This window comes from Dipodomys spectabilis, unplaced genomic scaffold (genome assembly GCF_019054845.1).
Source record: "Dipodomys spectabilis isolate Male_0828 unplaced genomic scaffold, ASM1905484v1 ptg000505l, whole genome shotgun sequence".
NCBI classification, from domain to species: Eukaryota; Metazoa; Chordata; class Mammalia; order Rodentia; family Heteromyidae; genus Dipodomys; species Dipodomys spectabilis.
This window is the reverse complement of record NW_024871182.1, coordinates 1,859,099-1,884,369: the sequence shown is the minus strand read 5'-3', so window position 1 is coordinate 1,884,369 and position 25,271 is coordinate 1,859,099.

Genomic DNA, 25,271 nt, shown 5'->3' with positions numbered 1-25,271 from the left:
AATGTGGTTAGTGTGGACTCAAACCAATCATGTAACTGATTGTGTCGAAGTTCTCTAAACTTGTTTGTTCAATACTATAAAAGCTGTGCTGATTTTGTGCTCAGGGACTCTTAGCATCACCGGATACCCGAATGGCAAAGGACCAAGCTTGAGCTTGCAAATATACGACTCTTTTGCTGTTGGCATTGGTCATGGTCTCTGGTGGCCTTTGGGGATTCCAAGTCCATACAATAGGACTTGATACAAAATGTCTCTTCCCAGGGAATTAAATGATGGCATTTATAGCTAAAATAATTTAGGGTCATCATTAACATCGAACACATGCTGAGGTTTTTATTTATACCTCTCTTTCTCCCTCCCATTCTTTCTTCCACCATTTATTTCTTTTCTTTTCTTTTCTTTTCCTTCTTCCTCCCTCCCTCCCTCCCTCCCTCCCTCCCTTCCCTCCCTCTCTCCCTCCCTTCCTCCACCCCTCCCTCCCTCCCTCCCTCCCTTCCTTCCTTCCTTCCTTCCTTCCTTCCTTCCTTCCTTCCTTCCTTCCTTCCTTCCTTCCTTCCTTCCTTCCTTCCTTCTTTCCTTCCTACCTTCCTTGCTTGCTTGCTTCCTTCCTTCCCTTCTCTCCTCCTCCTCTTTCTTTCTTCTCTTTTTTTCCTCTTTTAGGAAGTGAGTATGAATTTAGATACTTTGTTGGCTGAACAAGTATTCTACCATTAGAACAATCTTTTTTCAGTTTAGTTATTTGCTCATAGGTTATCAATTTTGCTGAGGGCTGAACAGATGCTAAGTTCCTCACCTCTGTCTGCCAAGTAACTCGATCACAAATGCATTGCAGCATGCCAGGCTTAGGATATTATGAGAATCTTATTGCGTTCCTTGCACACTTGTTCTGAAGTGTGATCTTCTCAAATTCTAGTTAGTGATGTGAGCTCCAATAGCCTGCCCTCAGTATAGATTGTCTAAATGAAGGTTTGAAGGCAATTTCATTTTATTCTTTTTTTTACCAGTCCAGGGACTGTTATAATTTTATTTCTAGACAATTTTTGTGCACATTAACTTTAAAATGTTGCTTTACCGCCTTTTCCCCCTTTTTTACTTTTCTTGGTCATGGGGCTTGAACTCCAGAGTCCTTACATTTTCCACCTTACCTTACAAATAAGGAAAGAGTCAAATTCAGTTTGTTGGTAAAAAGTCACAAATTGTTTCCTGCAGAAATAAAAATAAATTTCACCTCCTGGCTCTAAGGTCTATGTATTTTTAAAGTAACTACAGATTTGTAAGTGGTATTATGTAAGTTGTGTCATGTGTTTACAGCTACATTGAAGAAAATACTTCTAATATATCATTGGAAAACCGGGTTATTGAATAGTATCTATATGAGAATGTTATTTGAACTAATCACACTAAGTTAAAAACTACATCTTCCATCAAAATGTGGAAATTAACGATTTTATTTATAAGAAAATAATACCACCAAGAAAAGTGAGTAAACATTACAGAGACTGTAGGAATAACATTAGGGTTTTTACTGTCTCTACCTGTTTAATGTGGTTCTATTTCTTGATATTGAAACTCTCCTCTTGTTATTCTTATGTTATTCTTACTGAATTTAATCCAACACTGTTTATTACCATATATTCAATGTGGGAAATCTAGCTTCAAGGCTATGAGATTATTTTTTGGGGGGTCCGGTTGGGGTGCCTGAACTCTGGGCCTGGGCAATGTCCCTCAGCACTTCAGCTAAAGGCTAGCGCTATACCACTTGAGCCAGAGCACCACTTCCTGCTTTTTTCTTTTTGCTTATGTGGTGCTGAGGAATTGAACCCAGGGCCTCACGCATGGAAGGCAAACACTCTACCACTGAGCCACCTTCCCAGCCCGAAATCTAGCTTCAAAAATGTCTAAAGTTTTTTTTCCTTTTCAACCACAACATTGTAACTATCAGGGTACACTGTGGTCATAATTATCTTCACCAAAATTATTACTAACATCATAAGTTCTAACTACTGAAAGTCTGATATGTATCTATGATTGTGCAATTATTTGTCTGTTGATTAATAATTTTAATGTTACCACTGTGCATGCATCCATATTAAAATTTAGAACAAATAAAGAAATAAAAAAAAACTAAACCATAACAGGTAGCTTTACTATATGCTTATAAAAAATTGTAGAATAGATTTTTGAAGTATTGCAAATTCCTAAGCAGTATGAATTAACTTCCTCTCTCTCCACCACTACACACAAATATTTAAGAGTTTGAACAGAATTATTTCAAGTAATATACTGTAAATGCTACTACAATACCATGGGTATATAGAAAATTCCCTGAAAAATAATAAACTCTACATTCAATTTAAATATTAGTTATTTTATTCTAGGAAACTTTAGGAAAAATAGACTGCATATCTTTGAAATTGAAAAAGGTTAAAAATAGTAGAATAAAGTTGTATAGGGAGTCTGTCTTCAGAAATATAGATAGATAGATAGATAGATAGATAGATAGATAGATAGATAGATAGATACTGTGTAGAAAGACATGGATGTTTGGAGATTGTCATCAGAAATATATACATATATCTAAATTTTTGTGTAGAATGATATACATTATAGTGAAACAAAAATTTTAAGACATAATTAAAATTAAATAAATACATCAAACCAAGTGCCAGTGACTCAAGCCTATAATTTGAGCTATTCTGTGTAATTAGATCTTAGAACTCTGTTTGAAACTAGCCCAGACAGAAAAGTACTTGTTAGATTCTTATCTCCAATTAACCACTGAAAACAAGAATTAGCTCTGTGCCTCAAGTTGTATAGTGCTGGCTTTGAGCATAAAAAGGCTTAGAGACAATGCTCAGGCCTTGCAAACAACCACAACAAAATTTATCACATTAATTTCACATTAATTTCATAAAAGTATCTTTTAACTGCTGTGAACATTTCTTAGAAACATGAATACATGCCCCTGAAAAATGTTAAGTAAAAATTATAGAATATTTACGTCTATGTTAAAGACATGACTATGTAGATTGAGATATCTAGGTAATGATTAGAAATTAAGAATAATAAATTTGGACTGGTCTTTTATTCTACTTTATGATAGTAATAAAATGATATTTCTAATGATTATATAAAATTATTCTTGTTTTGTATTTGAATTATAATATGTGATAAACATATTTAAATGATTTCCATAGGAAAGGATCATTTACTCAATGGTATCAATTCTTTTGTAATTTCAAAACAATTAAGAAAATTATTCCAAGGCTGGTTTGCTCTAAGACTATATTTGTTTTCATGCTCTAGTTTTCACATGTTCATAGAAATTAAAACTCCAAAAAATTAATGGATGTTGGCATTCAGGAACATCTTCATAGATACTAACATTGGAGTTGCTTAAATGGAATTGTTTTATTTCATTTGTTATTTTCACAAATAAATCAACATGATGGTGTATTTAGTTTCTTTTCACTGCTGTTGGCTCTTATCTTGAGAATAATTTTTACCTAGCAAAGTAGAGAAAAGCATTTGCATTGAGCAAGTAGCATATAGGTTTCATAAAATGCAGATGCATAGATGTGGGACTTTCATCAATTGATAAAAGTTTCTTCCAGAAAAGGTTATCAATTACTTATAAGTGATGCATAATTCCTAGATATTCCTGTTATCACATACACTTTTTGATTGAATTATCTCTGCATAAACTCAAAAAAAGGACCAAAAAAACCCCTCAAAATAAACAGAAATCACATCTTCATTTTAAAGCTCTAGTTTACAAAGAATTTTTAGCCAACACCGAAAACATATTTTCAGGTATTCTACAATTTGTGTGAAGTATTTTTAACAATTATTTTCGCTGACATAATATTCACATGCAATATATTATCTCCTTTCATTGTATACAGTTTAGTGTTTTGGAAGTGAACTGTACAATCATAGGTTTTCCAAACCTAAGTTTCACAAACTTACATTTCTTCAAAGAGAAATGCTGTAAATTTTAGAACAGACATTAAAATAGATATAAAATTCAGTTACAGGAATTTGTCCAGCATATATCCTCTATAGTGTGTCTTTTCAAATTTGTTTTGGGGGATTTTTTCCAGGGTCTCACACATACTATTCAAGTGCACTGTCAATGAACTACATTCCCTGTCCAAACAATTTTTTTTTACTTCTCTTAAATACATACATAGGAATGTAATGGATGAATAATATACACTTCTCTTTAACCTTATGAAGACTTGAAAACTTGCTTGCTAAAATGATTGCAATATTATACAAATCATTGTGCTATGTGTAGTATATCAATTTCTCCTCAAATGCATTACTATATTTTGTGTCATCTTTTTATATTATGGTCATACTAGTGAGTTTTCTTTTTCTTTTTCTTAGATACTAAAGAGGAGCTTATTTCATATGCCCCTCCTATTAACTACTAATTTACATATGTTCTTTAAGAAATATCTTTTTCGGGAAAATTTTTATATAGAATTAGAAGATATGAATGTACTTAAGACTCAGCATCATTGTAGCATTAACATTGTAGCATTAACAAATACGTGTCTTCTATCTGTTGGATATGTTTTCATTAATTTCATAGAATTATGAAAGATTATCAGTTGATATTAACCAGTTAATTCTTGATTATCTTTAGACTCTAATGCTTTACATGTCAAATTTTTAGAAACCTTTACTGATCATGAATTGGTACGTTTATGTTTTATAGGTTTTTACATCTCACATTTAGCTTGATAATCATTTTTTATTTTAAATTTTTGTATAAGGTTTGAGGTAGTAGTCTAAGATCATTTTAAATCTAGAGAGGCAATAGTGCCATTACACCCACTTTAGATTCTATTTTTATTTCATAAAGTCGTGGCATCCTCTTCAAAATCTATTGACCATAAAACTAAGAATTTATTTTTGATAAATCTGTTACAGTCTTCTATGTGTCTGTTCTTTCACTATTAAACATGGTAATAAGGTTCAAATCTAGTATGAGGGCTCAAGCTACACTATTTTATAAAATTGCTCTGACTGACCTGTACTCCTTTAATTTACATGCGAGTATATTGAACAGGTGGACCAATATTCTACAGAGCTATCTAGATGTTTGATAGTCACTCATATTTTGCACCTTGTGAAAACACAAGACGCCAGATATTATATATAGAAAAATAATCTTTAGAGAATGCTTGAAGCATCTAAAATTAATTTACGAATGAGGTAAGATATAGTTAACACTATAGCATAATAAAGTTGAATGATAACGACTTGAGCTGTACTAGAGAAGAAAGTGAGAGGGGATAGAATAGAATGATGGACCACATAGGAGATACATGTAATTGCTATTGTGTTTCAAAGAACAGAAAGACTTCAGATAAGAGAAGAAGGAAAATAATCAAAGTATTCTGAATCAAGATTCTTTTTATTCCACCTAATCGTGTGGACTAAGATTCAGAGACGATGGGAAAAAATAAAAGAGAAAATAAAGCATTGTATAGACCTGTTACAATGTAAAGAGATTTTAATAGGATATGATCACTAATTTTTTTTGGGTCCGGTCATGGGGCCTGAACTCTGGGCCTGGGTGCTGTCCCTCAGCTCTTCAGATCAAGGCTAGTGCTCTGCCACTTGAGCCATAGCGCCACTTCTGGCTTTTTGCTTTTTGCTTATGTGGTGCTGAGGAATCGAACCCAGGGCCTCATGCATGCAAGGCAAGCGCTCTACCATTGAGCCACCTTCCCAGCCCATGATCACTAATTTCCAAAGAAATAAAAGAAAGAATAGATAAACTCTAAAGGCAAAAAAAATGAAGAGAGAAAAGAAGCAAATTAAAACCTTTATCAATAACAAACACAAGAGTTTGGAAGTAGAAAAGCAGTGGAAATATTCTAAAAAAAAAAAAATCACAATAAAAATTTGTATCATGGATAGAATATGGATCACATTTTATCATATATAATTTTGAAAAAAATATACTAGGAATGAAAATTTAAAAGTCATAATTTAAAACAATATTTACATTATAACTAGACTATGTAGTTCAGTGTTAAAAACTTGGCCCAGCATATGTGAAACAGTAGATTGATCACCCAAGCATTTCAAAGTACACACAAAGCACACACACACACACACACACACACACACACAAACCACACACACACACACACACAACACATACACATATTTGGAATATTGATATTATCATATTTACAGAATAAATTTTCACAAATAGTAAAAGTAGGATAATATATTGAATCATAATATTTCTTATACTATTTAAAATTTGGTAGAAATAAAATAGTCACGATATACTTCGATTCTTATAGATTAAGTAAATTAAAAATTGAGAAATACAAGACATGAGAACCTTTGCAATGATTTTTAAACAATAAACATTTTGAAACATGTATCCTTTTATTTTTACAAAAGATTGATGTTATTGGAGTTTTAACTCAAGTTTGAGAATATGATAACCAGGTGCTCTATATCGCGCTGGGCATGGCTATATCTCTATTCATTTAAATCTGGATATTTTTTGGGGGGTCCTGTTGTGGAGCCTGAACTCAGGGCCTTTGCACTGTCGAAAATGAACTTTACAAATTTGGTAGGGGGCAGGAGGAGGGTTAGGCCGGTGGGAGAGGATGGGATGGGAAATGGAAACAAAGGAGAAGGCTACAATGCTTGATAAGAAATGTACTCATTATCTGGCCCATGTAATTGTAACCACTCTGTACAGTGTTTTCACAATAAAAAAAAAAAAAGAATAGGAAAACACTGCTCGCTGATCTTAGGGAGTGGGTTTTTGACTCTCCATCTGTGAGATTTGAAGGCCCTTCTACCTCTCCCAGTCCATTCTCCTACCTTCATTCTCCACATAATTAATACAAATCTCCAGTCCACGGAGCAGTCTACTGTGTCCGAGCACCTGTGTTAGAACCTGGCTCTGCCTTATTGGCTTTAGTGCCTTCGGCTGCCTGAGAAGTGGGACAGAGACAGTCTTCCTGCTCTGTGGTTGTTTGAAGGCGATGCTGGTGTCCTGGCACATTGCAGAAGCCTCATGATTGAGAATTGTTCCCTTCTTTCCTTCTGAGATCCAAAACCGTATTAATCTGTCATCTATCTATCTATCTCTATTTCTATCTATCTATCTATCTATCTATCTATCTATCTATCTATCTATCTATCTATCTATCTATCTATCTATCTATCTATCTATCTATCTATCTATCTATCCATCCACCTACATACCTACCTAACTAGCTATCTCTTTGCCAGTTCTTGGGTTGAACTCAAGGCCGGGGCATTGTCTCTAGCACTCTGCTACTTGAGTCACAGCGTGAATTCTGTCTTTTTCTGTGTATGTGCTACTGAGGAATCAAACGCAGGGCTTCTTGCAAGCACTCTCTCAGTAATCCACATTCCCTGACCACTCATGTTTTTCTTAGTGGTAGTTTTTACATAATTGTGCTATCATCTTACATCTCCAAGTTTAATTTTCTGAATACTGGTTATTACTATGAAACTGAACTTTCTCCTCCCCTACCTGATTTGTGATTCTACTGGCCTTGGCCTCATAATAAAATGTAAATAAAGGCTGCTGAGCGTTTAAGTGTACATCATATAAGGACACAGACCTGGAACCCTAGAAGAGAAAAGTGATGGGCCTGAAATGAAGAGAATGATGTGGTATGTGCAACAAGCATATCTGAAAAATAAATCAGTGAATAAAAGCAGAGGCATTGCTTATGGTCTGTTTGCACTCAGGGAGGTAATAAACACACATAAGTAGGTAAAGCACTGAAACATAACATGGCCTTCTCTTTTTGAATTTTTGTGGCCATCCCAGTGCCTAAAGTCAGGGCCCCATGTGTTCCTCAGATGTTTTGCTCAAGGCTGAGGCTCTACCACCACCACAGCTTCACTTCCAGCCATCTGGTTATTAATTGGATATAAGGGCCACCCAGCTTTCCTGGTCGGTCCTGTATTTCCTGCTCAGCTCTCTCAAAGCTGGAGCTCTACTGTCTGGGCCACTGCTCCACTTCTGGTTTTCTGGTGGTTTATTGGAGATAAGAGCTTCACAGATTTTTCTGCTTGGGTTGGCTTTTGGTGGTGATCTCTTGAGGCTTCAAGTGGCTTTCCTCGGGAATTCACCGAGGAGTCACTCAACACAAAACATTAGTCTAAATCTCGGGGGGGGGGGTACTAGAGAAAATCAGAAACATGAAGATGCTTCTAGTTTGTTCTAGATACTTAAGGTTGGAGACACATAACACTCATAACTATTAGATCATTTTATAGGCAAAAGGATCAATGAAGACAGTGTGAGGATCACTCCAGCTTTTGGTCCTCTCATCCGGATACAGTAAACTCACTGCAGCTCAAAGCTAAGTGACAGAGCTGACATGAACTGTGGACCTTAGCTTCCAAATCCTATGACACTCATTTCTCACTTTTGGCTTCTAACCTGTGAACAGAGGGGAAGATGAGGAAAGAAAATCCTTCTCAGAGAAAGAAGCTATAAATAACATTGGGTAGTTTACTTATAAATTCAAACCATTGGAATGACCCTGTGAAGAAGTCAGATTGTCTAGATTAAAAAATGAAGAAGAAAAGAAAGGCAGCTGCCAGTGACTGCTGATTATAATCCCAGCTTCTCAGATGGATGAGATTTAGAGATTCTCAGTTTGAACCTAGCCCAGGTAAGAAAGTCCTTGACATGCTTATTTCTAAGAGATCACAGAAAAACCCAGAAGTGGGACTGTGATTCAAGGGTAATGAGCTACGCTGGAGCAAAATGAGCTCAGGGACAAACTCTAGGCTCATAGTTCAACCTCAGGACTTTCCCACCAAAAGAGCCTGTACCTCCGTGTCTTTGTGTATGTATGGATGCATTCCTATAGGTGAATCTCCAGAGTAGCTATTATGAATGGCATCAAGCTAGGAAATTTGTTCTCAATACAATGATTTCATAGCACAGAGATGGCTTTCATGACAGTGTATGTTCTGGGGCTCTCCTCACTCTTCCCAGTGTAGCCTAAGGGTTTCTCTGCTCCTCAGGCCTGATGGAAGAAGTCTCTCATATTGTCTGAACAGGCACACTAAAGGCCTCACTCCTGTACAACTATGTAACAAACAACTCCATCTGGACCAATTAGTGAGGATGAGTCTGGGCAAGCTATGAAAGTAAGGAGAAAAAGGCCTCTTTTTACCCCAAGCTCTCTCTCTCCCCAGTGCTCTGTTTTGACAGGAAGCCTTCATTTGTGCCACCCCCTGTGACAGGCCAAGTTCCCTGCACTTATTCTGCCTTTGTGAGTCTAATCCTTCAGGAACTCAAATAGGGCACTTAACCTAATGAAATCTTTCATTGCTGATGAGGATGGCCCTATGATGCGTCTCCTAGGATTCCTGAAGCTTGGGAAATCCAAGCACATGTCAGATATCACAATACTTCCTGTCATATGGGGCTGGTGAAGCTCATGAGGTTTTGAAACCTTTGATTTCTCCTAGTTGGGCCCTAGGTGGCTAGGTTGGATGGTGAACACAAGGCCTGGCTGTCCATGAGATCAGAGCAGAAGACTAGTGCTTTATCATTTTGTGTCACAACTTCACTTCTCCTTTCTGTGTGTGTGTGTGTTGAGTGTGTGTGTGTGTGTGTGTGTGTGTGTGTGTGTGTGTGTGTGTGTTTGCATACACTAGTCCTGGAGCTTGAACTCAGGACTTGAGCACTGTACCTAGTTTCTCTTGTACAAAGATAGCCCTCTCCCACTTGAGCCACAGAGCCACTTCAGGCTTTCTTTCTGGTAATGTGGTACTGAGAAATCAAGACCAGGGTTTCTTTATTTTTTGGGGTCCGGTCGTGGGGTCTGAACTCTGGGCCTGGGCACTGTCCCTCAGGTCTTCAGCTCAAGGCTAGCGCTCTACCACTTGAGCCACAGCACCACTTCTGGCTTTTTTCTTTTTGCTTATGTGGTGCTGAGGAATCGAACTCAGGGCCTCAGGCATGCAAGGCAAGCGCTTTACCACTGAGCCACCTTGCCAGCCCCAAGCCCAGGGTTTCATATATGCAAAGAACTCTACTCCTAAGGCACATTTCCAGTCCTCTAATTCAGGTTTGTTAGTTTGTTTCTGTCATTTTGTTGTTGTTGTTGTCGGTTGTAGGAGTTGAAGTCTAGGCCTGGGTGCTGTCCCTTATTTCTTCAGCTAAAGTCGTGTGCCCTACCACTTGAGCCACAGGGCCACTTAAGGTTTTCTGGTGGTTCCTTAGAGCTAAATGTCTCAAAGACTTTCCTGCCCAGGCTAGCTTTGAACCATGATTTTCAGATCTCATTCTTCTGAGTAGCTAGGATGACAGGCATGAGCCACAAGCACCCAGCTTCCACTTCAGGTTTCTTAGTGCTGAACTGGAGATAATAGTATCATGGGACCTTTTGTGTCTGGGATAGTTTGGAACCCAGGTCCTCAGATCTCAGCTTCCTGAGAAGGCAGGATGATAGACCTCAGCTATAAACCCCTAGGTTGTAGCACTCTGCTGCAAGGGAGTCCTTGGCTCCACGTGGTGGAGTGCTAGCCATGAGCCCAAGAGGTAAGGGTCAGCGCCTAGGCCCCGAGTTCAAGATTCATAACTGAGGAAAAACAAAACAAAACAATTGTCTGCAGGAGACAACTCAGCCACACTTTAGTAATACATAATTTTGTCCCTGCCAGGGTACATATCTGGGCCTCAATATTCATGTCTGCATAATCATCTCAGTTGTGGAGCTCTTACAAGGACCAGATGAAAGAATGTACCCTGTGAAGGACACAGCACATGGCTCTCTTTGAAGGACTCAGCCCACAGCATCATGTGATAGACTCAGCACACTGCACCCTGTGAAGGACTCAGTGCATAGCTCTATTCCACAAGCTGTCATTAGAATTAGGGTGCTTTCACCATTCTTTGATGAACATTTCATAAGCCACACAAGTTCACATCTAATGGTTTATTGGGGGTGGTTTTTGGGGGGTTACCCATGGGACTTGTACTCAATGCATGGGGATACTGTTGTAATAACATTTGTTTAAAGCTAGAGATCTACCTCTTCGAGCCACATTTCCAGGATTATCACAGACTTCCTGACAGGGCTGGGTTTTAAAGCCTGCAAGAAGCCAGAATGATGGGGGTAAAGCAGCAGCGTCTGGTTTCTTGGAGCTCGATTGCAGCAGTTTACATCTGGCTGTCAGGTTAAGTGGCAGCTGTCAGCACCAGACTCCTAGCTTGTTCTGTGATGAGAAATTTGAAGTCCTGGCCTTCTATAGTTGCAGTTAGGACATTCTGCCTTTTTTTGGCAGCAGTCCTGGGCTTTGAGTGAGGGCTTAGACACTGTCCCTAAGCGTTTGTGCTCCAGGCTAGCACTCAATTGATTGAATGACAGCACAACTTCTGGGTTTTCTGTTTATGTGGCACTGAGGAATCGAATCCAGGGCTTCCTGCTTACTAGGGAACCACTCAACCACTGAGCCCCAGGAGTGAATGAGGTATAAGTAGATAGACATTGCTGTATATAAATATTATGTAAAAAAAGAGATATCCCTATATTATTAACTTATAGATATTACTGCCAATTATTAGATATTAAATTATGTCTCCACTTAATGATGTTTCCCAGTTGAATAATTAATAAAACATCAATTAAAATTACTCAATATCTTGTTATTGTTTATCATATATGTACATATATACCACTTATATTTACATACTTTATAGAATGAGACAGATGTCTATATATAATTAAATATACATCATGTGTCACTACCAAATATTAGGTATTTAATTATGACTCCATGCAATTTTTATTCTGTTAATGCTTAATAAAATATTAATAAAACTTAATACACATCCTATAAATATTGTGTCTAATTTTCTCTAGAATGATTGACTAATTCAATTCAACCCTTCATCATTTATGGTAGTGACAATTATTCCACCTATGACATTTATTACATTTATGACATCCTATTACATAGCATACAGATTTGCATCCGAATTATACATCCTACCTGACACTGAGGACTTTCAAAGAAAAAAAAATGTGTCATGTTCTGCTTCTTACCCCAAGATTACATTTTTGGCAGTGCTGGGATCTAAACTCAGGGCCTAGAAGTTCATGAATGGGTGATTTTCAGCACAGCAACCTCTAGCCAATTCTGCTCCTAGGCAGTTCCCAAGCCTGGAGATGGAGCCCCATATGTTGACTCCCTATTGTGCTTAGTGTGCTTATTCATTTTATTTTTTGTTTTATTCATCTATTTACCATTTATTTTACTATTACACATGGAATATTTATTACATTTATTGCAGAGCTTATAGATTTGCCTATGTATGAAACTTCACCCTGACACCCAGGACACTCACAGCAAAGGAAAACATGTGTCACCATAGGCTTCTTACTCCATGATTCAATTTTTGGGAGTGCTGGCATCTGAACTCACAGCCTACAAGGCTCAATGCATGAATGGATGATTGTCAGCACACCTGCCTGGTGCATATTGAGCTGACAAGTAGTTCCCACCACCTGAGATCGAGCTCCAGGAGTTGACAAAATGAGAACAAATTGACATGTAGATGGTAGTACACAAATAAATATAGATCTTTATAGAACGCCAGAGATGTCTATACAATATTCAGTTATATATGCTACATTCCTACCAATTCTTGGGTATTTATTATGCCTCCATGTAATTAATATTGTTTTCATCCTTAGTGAATTATTAATTAAATCAACTACTGTCCTGGAATTATTGTGTCCATGTAATTAAAAGTATTCTTTTAATGTGTCAAAAATATTCAGTAAAATCCATCAGCCTCCTAAAATCACTCTAATCTTATAGTAGTATCATTCAGGAACAACTAATTCAACCTTGACATTCATAACCTTCCACTGGTATACCTATGAATAGGAACGAATCTCTTAGGATTTCCCACCATTGGTAAAGGTCAGGACCGAGCTTCAAAAACAGGGCCTACTTTGTCCTGTTGGCCAAAGGCTTCCCTGGAAATCCAACAGCCTTCAGCAATGCCAGGTTACCAACACTTTTCCTGTCATTCAAACCCAGGAGGGTCACCTTGAAAAGAAAACAAATGTAAAACCTGCAGCTATCTGCAAGTTGCTGTTTTTTTTTTCCTTTTTCCTTTTATTTTATTTTTTCTTGTCAGCCTTTGGGGCCCAGGATCCAGGTTTGGCTGTAGGTCCAATGGCTGCACCCTAGCCTAGAGTGATCGAAGCTGAGGCAGAGTTGACACGACCTGAGTTCAAGCCCTGTCTTTGACAAAATAGAAATATATACATACATACATACATACATATATACATACATACATACATATATTTAAAATATTTTAAAATTTTTGAGGCTCCTTGGCTTGAATTCATGCCATTTTTTTTCTGGCAGACCTAGGATTTGAACTCAGGGTTGGGTAACTCTGCAGCATAATGGGGGAAGGGGAAGCTCAGGCCTGTTCCCAGGGCCTGAATTCAAGTCCTACCACTCGTATACATTTTAAATACATGATTTATATTTACATACACATGTTTACTGCATATTTCAATTAGTGTAGTTATTCATTTTATTTTGTGTTATATTTATTTATTATGTATTTTAGTGAGTATGATTACACATATAACATTTTTTACATCCTATTACATAGGACATAGGTTTGTGTATGTATTATGCATCATTCTTAAGACCCAGGACTTTCACTGATAAGGAAAATAAGTAGGACAGTTGGCTTCTTCGACAAGGATTATGTGTTTGGCAGTTCTGTGATTTGAACTCTGGGCCTAGAAGGCCCACTTCATGAATGAGTCAATGTTATCCCACCAGTCTGATGCAAGTGAAGTTGTCGGGCAAATTTGAGGACTGGAGATCAAGCCCTAGGAGTCGTCAATATATAAACACATACATGTGTAGATTGCAGTGTGTGTGTATTTACATATGCATATGCATCTATAAATGTATACAGAGACAGATAAACATTTATGTAGATTCTAGTGTATAACTCTATATAAAGAGTGATGTCTATATCTTATTTTCATAAGTTCTATTACTAACAAATATTTGGTCTAAAATTATGCCTCCATTAATTAATCACATTAGAAGACTTAATAAATTATTAAATTAATCAATGCCCTGTATTTATTGCATACAATCTTATACTAGAATGACTAGCTAATTAGTAATTCATTTCAAACATTCTATTAGTATTCCTATACATAGGAATGAGTTTTCTAGGATCTTCAGCAGTGTGTAGGTGCCATTCCCAGGATCCAACTCAGGGCCTAGGTGTGTGGGTTGGGCTCGGGCTTCACTGACCGGGCTTCACTGACCATCCTTCAGCCAGGAATGGTCACATTCAATTTTCAAGCTGAGTCACTGAGACCCAGGATGGTCAAGTTCAAAGGAAACAAAGGTAAAACGGTAATGTAAAACTTCCTGTATTTTTTTCCTTCTCCATTTGTGTTGATTTGATGTTTTTATGCCAGGGTTGGGAGTGGAACTCAGACCCTAGGATCCCCGGATCATCTGTGGGTGTAAAAGCTGCACCCCAGCCTAGGGTAATCATGGTTTAAGAAACAATAAAATGTTTCCTTTAGCAAAAAGAGCTCAGGGGAAATGTGTAGGCTCACAGTTCAAGCCTCTGGACCTGCCACACAAAAATAGAGCCAGTTACTCCATGTGTCTATGTATGTATGCATGCATTTCTATTGGTGAACATCCGGAGCTTCTATGAAGAAAGGCAACCAGCTAGGAAATTTTCTTTGAATAGAATGATTTCATAGTACAGAGAGTGCTTTCAAGACCGTGCATGTTTGAGGCTCCCCTCACTGTTCCCAGTGTAGTCTGAGTGTTTCTCCACACCTCAGGCTGCTGGAGGGAGTCTGCCTCATTGTTGGAACAGGCAAACAAAAAGCCTCACCCCTGTTCAGCTCTGTAACAAACAATTCATCTGGGGGCAATTAGTGAGGATGAATGTGGTTGGGCCCTGAAGCCCAGGAGATAAAGGCCTCTCTGTACCCCAAGCTTTTTCTCTCCCCAGTGCTCTGTTTTTACAGGAAGCCTTCATTTGTGTCACCTTCCATGACAGGCCAAGTTTCTTGTACTTATCTTGTTTTTGTTAGACTATGTCCCAGTGTTGAAACAAACCGCTACAATTAATTCAAGAGTCCTTTTGGCAGACAACTGGGGAACTCATCCTAATGAAATGATTCACTATTGGCAACGGTGCCTCACTTGGTTTCCAGAAGCTTGGTAAATCTAAGCACATGTGTAATATCACAATGCTTCCAGTCATCTAGGGCTGGTGAAGCTCATCAGGTTTTGAAACCTTTGTCCTCTCCTAGTTGGGCCCTGGGTAGCTAGGTTTTGCGGTTGAGCACAGGGCCAGGGTGCTGACCATGAATTCAGAGCAGAAGCTCTTTGCTTTACCATTTGGTGTCACACCTTCATTTCTGGTATCTTTATCTGTGTGTGTGTGTGTGTGTGTGTGTGTGTGTGTGCGCGCGCGCGCGAGCGCACACGCACGCGCGTGCACATGCATGCGTGCGTGCATGCACCGGTCCTGGAGATTGAACACAGGACCTGAGCATTGTACATGAGTTTCTCCTGTATGAGGATAGCATTCTACCACTTGAGCCACAGGGCCACTTCAGGCTTTTTTTTCTAGGGATGTGGTACTGAAGATTCAAACCCAGGGTTTCATATATGCAAGGCAAAGGCACTACTCCTAAGACACATTCCCAGCACTCGACTTCAGGTTTCTTGCTTTATTTTCTTGTAAGTTTGAGGAGTTGAAGTCTGGGCCTGGGTGCTGTCTCTGAGCTCTTCAGCTCAAGTCTAGAACTCTACTACTTGAGCTACAACGTCCCTTAGCTTTCCATCTCAAAGAATCTCCTGCCCAGGTTGGCTTTGGACCCTGATCCTCAGCTCTCAGGCTACTGAGTAGCTAGGATAAGAGGTACAAGTCACCAGTACCCAGCTTCCACTTTAAGTTTCTAAGTGGTGAATAGGAGATAATAGTCTCATGGGACCTTTTGTGTCTGGGATAATGTTGAACCCAGATTGTCAGATCTCAGCTTCGTGAGTAGCAAGATGACAGACCTCAGCTACAGATGCCAGGGGTTGTTGGCTCCATGTGATAGGACACTACCTATGAACCCAACATGGAAGGGTCAGTGCCTAGGCCCTGAGTTCAACATTTACAACTGGGAAAAATAAACCAAAACAATTGTCTGCAGGAGACAACTCATTAGAGTTCAAAACATACAAAATTTTGGCCATGACATGGGACATATTTGAGCCTCAAATTTCTCATATGCACAATCATCTTACATGTGGAGCTCTTACAAGGACCAGATGAAAGAATGCACCCCATGAATGACTCAGCACATAACACCTCATGAAGGATTAATCACAAAGCTCTATCCCACAAGCTGTCATTATAATTAGGGTATTTTCATTAGTATCACCTTTTTTTTGGAAACACGTCACAAATTGCACAAAGTTCACATCTAATGATTTAAAGGGGTGGGGTTTCTTAGGGGGAAGTTAGCCACGAAGATTGTACTCAAAGGTTGGGGCTACTGTCCAAAAATTTTAGCTCAAGGCGAGAGCTCTAACACTTTGAGACACAGCATAGAATTTCACAGACTTCCTGCCAGGGCTGAGTTTTAAAACCACCAGTCTTAGATCTCAGCCCAGGAGTATCTAGAATGGTAAGGGTGAGTGAGCCAGCAGCATCTGGTTCCGTGGACCTGGGTTGCAGCAGTTTACCTCTGGCTAAATCAGGTTAGATGGCAACTGTCAGCACCAGACTCCCAGCTTGCTCTGTGATGAGGTATTTGCAGTCCTATCCTTATATCATTGAGGTCAGAACATTCTTTTTTTTCTTTTTTGGTTCCAGTCTTGGGTCTTGAGTAAGGGTCTAGACACAGGCCCGAAGCTTTTATGCTCAAAGCTAGTGCTCTACTGCTTGAGCAAGAGCACAACTTCCGGATTTCTCTGTGCATGTGGTAGCCAGGAATCGAACCCAGGGCTTTGTACGTACTAGGGGAGCAGTCTACCACAGAGCCCCAGATGTAACAAGTGTATAAACAGATAAATGTGTAGATTGCTAGATAGATAGATAGATAGATGTACATGTATAAACTAAGAGAAATTTCTATATTATGAAATTGCATATATGATATTACTACTAATTATTGGCAACTAAATTATTCCTTCCTTTTTTAAGTATCATGATTGAATACATAATAAAGTATTAATTGAAAATTAATCAATGTAGTATAATTGTGTATAAATGAAAATCATACTACTAATTTAATTGTTACTTTTATAACATTTCATTTGTATGGATGTATCATCAGAATGTATTTCTTAGTGACAGTCCCAGGATTAGAACTCCAAGCCCAAGTTGCCAGTTTTGGCTATGGCTTTCCTAATAGTCTGCCAAACATCAGCAATGCAAGGACTTGTGCACTTTCTGGGCCTTGTCATTTAGACCCAGGATGGTCACAATACCAAAGGAAAAAAAAGTAAAATCCCTTTCTTGAACTTCTCAGTTTTATACTTCTCCTTGTTTTTTTTTTTTTTTTTATGCCAGCCCTGAGATTTGAACTCGAGTCCTAGGATCTCAGGGTTAGTTGTGGTAGAGGTGCCAAGACCTAAGTTAAAGCCCTGTGCTGGACCAAAAAATAAATAAATAATAATAATAAGGCCCTGGCTTGGAATATGCACCCATTTTTCTGGCAGGCCTGGGATTTGAACTCAGGGCCTGGGTAACTCTGTGACATTGTGGGTGAAGGAGAAGCTCACTATTCTTGAAGACAAGAAATTCAGACCAGTTCCCAGGGCATGGATTCAAGCCCTAGCACTTGGTAAAAATAATATTCATATATGGTTTCTATTTACATACATGGGTTTACTGCATATGACATTACCCTTATTTATGTGGTATTATTACACATATAAAACTTCATTTATTACATCTTTTCACCTAGATTATATTTGCATACGGATTATGCATCATATTGAGATCCAGAACTTTCACAGAGAAGGAAAAAAATGTGTCAAAATTGGCTTCTTACTCCACGAATAAATTTTTGGCCATGCTGGGATTTCAACTCACTGCCTACAATGCCCAATCCATACATGGGGTCACAATCTTAACACACTAACCTCCAGCAAACTGGGCTGCCAGGAAATTCTGAGGACCTTTGATCAAGCCACAGTAATGCCCAATATATACATTGATAGATATGTATATGTGTATGTGTATATACATATATATGTGCACACACACATATATATATATATATATACACATATATATATATATATATACACACACACACACACAGAGAAGGAATGTGAGGATATTAATTTATATATATATATATATATATATATATATATTATTACCAGTTATTTGTTATTACATTATGGCACCATTTAATGAAGTATCATGGTTGAATACATATAAAGGCATTAATTAAAAATTAGTTAATATCCTTCCATTAGAGGAATCATACCATGGTGCTAAAATGGAAGATATAAATCCAATAATATTTGTGTGGCATTCTAAAATAGAATCATGAATTAACTGCAAATTTAATTATTACTTTTATAGCATTCTATTAGCATTCACATGAATAGGAATGAGTTTGTGAGGATCTCCCTCCATTTGTAGGTATCAGTCCTATTCGAACTCCAAGCCTGGGTAACTTACTTCGAATGCAAACAATTGGGATGACACCATGAAGATTTCAGATTGTCATGATTAAAAAAAGAACAACAAGAAGAAAAGAAAGCCAGGTGTCAGCAACTCCTGCCTGTAATCCTAGCTCCTCAGGAGCCTGAGAATGTAGAGAATGCCAATTTGAACTCAGCCAGGGTAGGAAAGTCAGTGACACTCTTATTTCTAACAGATCACAGGAAAAAAAATGAATGGGATTGTGTCTCAAGTTGCAGAGTCCTACCCTTGAGCAAAAGGAGCTCAGGGACAGAACCTAGGCTCACAGTTCAACCCCAGACTTGTCCCCCACCCCACCCCCAAATAAAAAAGACAGCAGTAACTCCATGTCTCTGTGTATCAAAGGATGATGTATGTATGATGGGCATTCAGAAAGTTGCCCATGCTCAGCCCACCCAACTTGGGCAAGCTGGGACAAGCCCTCAGAGTTCCTAGGCTGTAGAAGTGGTGGAAGGTTCTGGATCCATATTCTCTATCCCTCTGTAGTATGTCAGCCTAGACCTCGAGGGCCTGGTGGCTCTCATTCATTCATCATTCCTCATTACCGAGTCAAAGACTGCTTCCAAATTTCGGCAAAAATATGAAATAGTCAGCAATTTCTACACCTGAAGGGATAAGCCAATAAATCCCACCCTCATAACTCCTGTTACAAGTCAGCCTTGGGCTGCAAATGTGGCTTAGTGGTAGAGTGCATGCACGAAGCCCTGATTTCGATTCCTCAGTAATACAGAAAGAGAAAAAGGCAAAAGTGGCCTCGTGGCTAGCCTTCAGGAAAAGAATCTAAGGAACATCCTAGCCTTCAGGAAAAGAATCTAAGGAACATGCCCAGACCCTGAGTTGAAGCCCCAAGACCGGTAAAAAAAAAAAAAGTGAGCCTGGTGAGACATATTCTTCTGGGACTCAAGAGGGCCAAAGTTATAGGTAAGAGGTAGAGGGAAGCTGCTGGTGGCTCACCCCTGTAATCTCAGCTACTCTTGATGCTGAGATCTAAGGATCACAATTGCAAGTTGGAAAGTCTATATGAGAAACTTTTCTCCAATTAAACACCCAGAAGTAAGAGCTGTGTTTCAAGTAGTAGACCGCTAGCCTTCAGCAGAAAAGCTCAGGGATAGCGTCCAGGCCTTGAATTCAAACCCTAAGACTGGAAAACACACACACACACACACACACACACACACACACACACACACACACACACACACACACCAAGATAGAGCATTTGCCAGTAAGCCTACACAAGTTCCACCTCTAGAGAGAGAAAGGAAGGAAAGACTTGCTCCAGGAGATCATATAATCAGTGCCAAAATTCCATAGGAGTTCTAAGGTGTGGGACAGAAAAGAAAGCCTCAGGCAGAAGGAACAGAATGGGCAAAGGTCCTCAGATGTGGTATAGAGCAGGTGGGTGTGTGTGGAATGAAGGTTCTGTGGCTTCAGAAAATTCCGGCAGGGCATTCAAGGCTGGGTCAAGGTTTGTACTTGAGTCACAGGTTTGGAAGAGTGTGGAGTACCAGAATGTGTTCCAGGGGGAAGATTAGCTTGGCTTTTCACCATGGACCCCAGCCATTTCCTGTGGCTGGAAGCCTATTTTTCACAGCTCCTGACCCTTAGGCCTCCTTACATTGAGGAGTCAGGGCATATGCAGGGAAGAACCCTTGCTTAAGAAAAACTTCTGGGCTGGGAAGGTGGCTCAGTGGTGGAACGCTTGCCTTGCATCCATAAGGCTCTGGATTCGATTCCTCAGCACCACAAAAGCAAAATGAAAAAAGCCATAATTGGCGATGTGGCTCAAGTGGTAGAGCGCTAGCCTTGAGCTAAAGGGCTGAGGGACAGGGCCCAGGCACAGAGTTCAGGCCCCAGGACCGGATCCCCCCTCCAAAAAAAAGAAAAGAAAAGAAAAGCTTCTACCACAATGCCACCAGTGGCTCCACCCCTTTAAATCCTAGCAACTCAGGAGACTGATATCATAGATCATGGACCAAAGCCTGCTCAGGGAAAGAATGTTAGTGAGACTCTTCTTGCCAGTGAACTACCAAAAGCCAGAAATGGCACTGTTGCTCAAGTGGTAGAGTGCCAGCCTTGAGGGAAAAAGTTAAGTGACTGGAGCCAGACCCTGAATTCAAGGCCAGTAATGGCATAGAAAAAAAGAAAAAAGAAAAGCTTTCAGGAGCTCCTAGTTCACTGGGGTGAGTGGCCATATCAGCTGGGTGCCGGTGACTCAAGTCTGTCCCCCTAGCTCCTCAGGAGGCTGAAATCTGAGGAGTATGGTTGAAAGCCAGCCTGGGCAGGAAAGTCTGGGAGACTCTGATCTCTAAGGAAGCACCAGAAAACTGGAAGTGGCACTGTGGCTCAAGCGATAAGCTGAAGAGCTGAGGGGACAGCACCCAGGCCCAGAGTTCCAGTACCATGACCAACTCCCCTGGCCTGCTTAGAACTCACTCTTTGGCTCTAGCTAGTGTATTTTCCAGTGGGCCCCTGCGTTTCTTCCAATGTCTAGGTGTCCTACAAGTCTTGAGAGCAGCCCATTTGGAGGCCATTGCTACTGAGCGGGCCACATTATCAGAGAAGTTTCCAGCCTTGGGGAACGAAGGTCATCGGCAGGGTCATCAGAATGGCATCTGTCCTGGGTGCAGTGTGGATCTGAGCAGTAAATCAACTTCTCAGACCACGGTTTTGGGGCAAGGAGGGCCAAAAGTTGCAACTGGCATGGCAGGTAACACCTGCTCAAGCAGGTATCACAAGAGTGCAAATCTGTCAGGCACACCTCCGGCGGGTGTTGAGTTGGGATCATGAAAGACTTGTGGGCTCACAAATCCACAGCCAGCTGGCTGCTGCTCATAGCAGACATTCTCCCAGGAGTCCCAGAGCTCGGAGCCAGCTTTCCTCACCACTGCTCGGGGGCAGATGAAGGTCTGCAAATGGGTGCCAACTACAAATGAGCATCCGTAGTGTCCTTTCCCTTGGTCCTGTGGCGCCATGCACGGATGGAGGGGCAGGTACCATGGAACTTACTGTCATCGCCCAGACCCCTCAGCCTAAGAAGGACTCAGGGAGAAACCACTTGAACTGACTTAAGAGTTTCCTATTACTATGCGTCAGGATTGCTCGCAGTTCTGGCTCAGCTCATCATTACCACCTTTCTGTGTGTGCATACAAGTTGTTATTTGGGCTTGAACTCAGGGCCCGGACTCTGTGCCTCAGTTTTTTTTTTCTTCAAGGCTAGAACTCTACCACTTGAGCCACTGCTTTCTTCCAGCTTTTGGGTGGTTATTGGGAGAGGAGAGTCTTATACACTTTTCTAGCTGGACTGCCTCTGAATGGCAATCCTCAGATCTCAGCCTTGAGTCGCTAGGAACATGAGAGCATGTGCCTGGCTATTAGCACCTGGCTACACTTTCCTTCTTGGCTAAAGACAGAGTACCTAGCACCCATGTACAATTACACCTCCTACTCCACCCCTACTCCTCCAGGCTTCAGAGGAATCATACCCATCCCTGAGGACAAAGAAATTGGATCAGTTTGAGCTTTATATTCTCCACACAGTCAGGGGTTGCTGGGAGGTGATGTGTACTATAGTTCAACTGGTAGAGCACCAACCTTGTGCAAACCAGCTAAAGGATATCACCTAGGCTCTGAATTCAAGCCCTGGTAAACTCACACAAACATACGCATGTGCACACATACATACATACATACACATACACACACACACACACACACACACAAAAGCATACACACAAATATCCTTAGCAGGGCTCAATGGTTCATAAAAGCAATCCTAGCTACTTAAGAAGCTGAGCTCTTAGGATGGCAACTTGAAGTCAGCACGGGTATTAAAATCCGTGAGACTCTTCTCTCCACTAAACAACTAAAAAAGATGAAAGTTGAGCTGTGGTTCAAGTGATAGAGTGTCAGCTTTGAGCAAAGGAAGCTCAGGGACTATGCCTAGGCCCTGAATTCCAGCTCTCAGATTTTTTTTTAACTGTACAACTGCTCATTAGCTATAATTACTTCCGTTCCAATAGTAGTTCTCTAACGACACTGACGCGCTAGCTTCGGACTGACTCCAGAACTACCAGGAAATATACTTTTAATGTCTAAATTTAGAGGTGCTCGCACAGCGTATGTACGTGGAACACACAAACACATCACGTCTTACAGGCAACAAAGACTACAGCTCGTAGAAGATTCCTCTGCAGGGCCGACTGAGCTCTGGCGGGACCACGGACTCCCTCCGGAGGCCCCAAACCACCCAGAGCCCTTCTCCCAAGACGGAGCGGGGCCTGACGTGTGCGGGCTGCGAGGCGTCACCAGGAGTGTGAGGGCAGAGATGGGGATGGGACCCCGCAGGGAACAAGCTTCCTCACCACGGGGCGGGGGACAAGACCCTAGGACTGAGCTGAACAGAGGAGACGCGACCTCGCTGGAGAGTTGGCGTGCCCGCGTTTCAGCTCTCAGATTTTTTTAAGACACCCTTTGCCCCAACCTCACCCCCAATCAAGCCACAAATCCAGAATTTGGTCATCGTGGATCTCACTTCCACTCCTGCCACTTTCACAGCACTGCCACAAGTGGCCAGTGTGGCCAGCACTGGATTAAGAAATAAACGTACAACAAGGGGGGCATAGCCAGCTCAAGGCTAATGCCCCAGGACATTGAGGTATTGGCCATACTAGTCTCTCATCCCCACAGTTTCCTGGACCTAGAATTTAAAGTGTGTTCATCTGTATTCTGGGCATCGAGAATTGTCTAGAAGGACATGAGAGGCCAAGCTATGGTGGGAAGATAGACTTTCCTGTGAGAAGATATGTTGACATTTCCTAGACACTGATGGATACTTCCAATCCACCTTGGCCTCAAATCCCGTGTAGCCCTGGATCCTTCTTGCTTGGGTGGCCTTCAGTCAGTTATCAAGCTCAAGTTGCCCAGAGCCACCAGAAACCCCAGTTGCCCCACTCCACTGCCACCATTCAGGGAGGGACATGAGCCAGAGGCCCAGCTGAGGAAAAGGACAGGATATCACATGACTAAGCCCCACCACCCAGAGGCAAGAGAGACCTTATACCAGTCGGCCCTGCTGACCCAGAAATCCCCTGGAGGCGCTCAAAGATTTGGACAGGCTAGACTTGGGCCCCAAAGTAAAGCTGGAAGGAAGGCCTCTGGCAATTTAGGACTCATTGTTGACCCTGATAGGGGGCTAAAGGGCAAGATCAGTGTGGCAGAGAGCACCATCTGAGGTCAGAAAGAGGCAGATAGGCTCTCAGAAAGGGGACAGAGAAAGATGAGGGAAAAACACACACAAGCACACACACACAGTTACACAATACACACACACAGTCACACACATACATACACACAGTCACACACATACACACACACACACACACACACACATACACACACACACACACACATACACATGGGTAGCCCAAGGCCTCAGCAGTCCATGAGCACCCTAAACATCCCATCATCATGAAGATGGCACTACCATCCTCAGACCAACTGTAGATAAAACTCAGGCCTCTCACACGTCTGGAATGGCTCATAACACAGCTTGGCATTTCCTAAATATACACACCACTACGCAGAAAACGTAGCTACCTTATTTTTGGTTATCAGTCATGGGGTATGAGCTATGGGACTGTGCGCAGTCCCTCAGCTCTTCAGCTGAAGGTGGGCACTCTACCATTCGAGCCACAGTGCCATTTCTGGCATTCTAGTGGTTCACTGGAGATAAAATCTCACAGATTTTCCTGCACAAGCTGGCTTTGAACCATGATCCTCAGATCTCAGCTTCCTGAGTAGCTAGGATGACAGTTGTGAGCCACGGGCAGTGACTGGCTTCAGCCACTTTCTTAGACCCTGGGGAAACCCAACTTGTCAGGCTGCAAACTACATGCAACCCTTCACTTCAGACTTTGACATCAACATCCAAAACCATTCTTCCATGGATGGAGAGCATATAATTGACTACCATCCCACCCCTGCTCCCATTCACCCACTTCCTGGTTGCCACGACCTCTGGAGTTCTTGGTACGGCACTGCACACCATGCAGTGGCTTCACACTGGGGCAAACCTGGGGAGTTCTTAGAAATGTCTGTACAGTGAGGTCAGCACCTGTTCTCCCAACCACAGCATCCCCACTACTTCACCATCTCTTGCAAGCAAGGAAGGGATGTCTTTCTTTCTTTTTTTCCAGTTGAGGGGCTTGAACTCAGGGCTTGGGTACTGTCCCTGATGTATGTTTTTCATCAAGGCCAGTGCTCTACCTCTTGAGCCACAGCTCTACTTCCAGATGGAAATTGGAGATGAGTCTCTGGTGGGACTTTCCTGCCTGGGCTGGTAAATGAGATCTCCTTTGGATGTCAGCCTCCCAAGTGACCAGGTTGACAGGAATGAGATGACAGGCATGCACCATCGGTGCAGGGCTTAAGGTGTATAGTCCTTCAGAATTTCCACCTAGTCCTCCTCTAGATGCTACCA